We start from the raw sequence: 1,380 nt of genomic DNA on the forward strand, positions 1-1,380 counted from the left end.
GAACATTCAAGTGTTTTTTTTTTGACCAGCACGGACATGGTGGGCTGAAGGGCCTTTTTCTGTGCCGTGGATCTCTCTGACTCTAAAACAGCATCGTTATCAGTTGGGCCCTAGAGAAAGTGGAAACAAAAATTTAGTACATAGTGGAAAATCATTGCCTGAACCCAGTCAAATCAGCTAGAGTTCACTGTAGAGTTAATTCCTAAAGCATCATAAAAGCAAAATACTGCGCATGCTGAAAATCTGAAACAAGCACAGAAAATGTTGGAGAAATTCAGCAGGTCTGGTAGCATCTGACAGACTTCCACTTCTGTCAAAAGTGTCAAAAATAACATTCTTCATCATCTGAAGAAGGGTGATACTAGACTTGAAACATGACCTCAGTTTCTCTGTCCATGAGGGCTGCCAGATCTGCTGAGATTCTCCAGCATTCTCTGCCTTTCAATTCCTAAACCAGATGTGCAATAAATGCTGGCCTAGTCAGTGACTATTAATGAATTTAAAAAGTCTCTCTTTTCAGCAATATTCAGTAATGTTCCTTAGTTTAATATAACATTGTATATTTTGATTCAAACATAGTTGGCTGATCGGCATGTTTCTCCAGTCCTGTCCTTGAAGCCTATACTACAGATTAATACCACAGAGTGGCGCTGTTGAGCAACAGTTGGTTCAGTTTGTGATTTATTTGCAATTATGGAGATTAAACATTAGGATTAGAAATAGTGGACAATCATACACAGAAAATACATGCTTGTTTGAAAGGATGAGTTTTGTGTACTATAAGGGAACAGACTGGATGGCATTAGTTTTGGCTCAGTGAATATATTATAGGATATCGAACCTTGTGATGGTGGTATAGTGGTGAGCATAGCTGCCTTCCAAGCAGTTGACCCAGGTTTGATTCCTGGTCGTCACACGTTTATACACTGAATGCACTGAAGGAAAACTCTGTCATGGACTAACTACGTGGAACAGGAATTCTCCAAGTTTACTTCCTGTCCAGATGGAGCTCGATCGAATATTAATGAAGAGAGTGTGAAGGTCCATTGGCCTGAGTCACAAAATTTAGGGAACCGAAAGAATTGATCATGTTTCCTGTTTTGTTTACAACCCAGTGGTACATCATGGTGGAATCTGTGAACAGGTAAGGATGAAACAAGGGCTCTGCAAATAAGTAACGATTTTCATTAGATATCAAGGTGAACAGGAAGAGAGTACTGAATGATTTTACAAAGGAAGCTGTGTGGGATCTCATCATTTAAATCTAATCTGGAGTCGTCTCTCAGGTGCTGATTTGATCTCCTGCCCATTTCCAACAGTTTCCATTTCAAAGGATTATCTATGTCACAGAAACAGGCCATTCTGCCCATTTAATGGATC

General features: G+C 39.8%; 1 non-coding gene across 1 annotated transcript; it reads left to right on the top strand.

Annotated features, from left to right (window-relative positions):
- Nucleotides 1-844: 844 nt before the first annotated feature.
- Nucleotides 845-916, top strand: trnag-ucc (transfer RNA glycine (anticodon UCC)). The gene has a single exon. It is a non-coding gene; the product is annotated as a tRNA-Gly (tRNA).
- The last annotated feature ends 464 nt before the right edge of the window (nucleotides 917-1,380 follow it).

This window comes from Chiloscyllium punctatum, chromosome 45 (assembly GCF_047496795.1).
Source record: "Chiloscyllium punctatum isolate Juve2018m chromosome 45, sChiPun1.3, whole genome shotgun sequence".
NCBI lineage: Eukaryota > Metazoa > Chordata > Chondrichthyes > Orectolobiformes > Hemiscylliidae > Chiloscyllium > Chiloscyllium punctatum.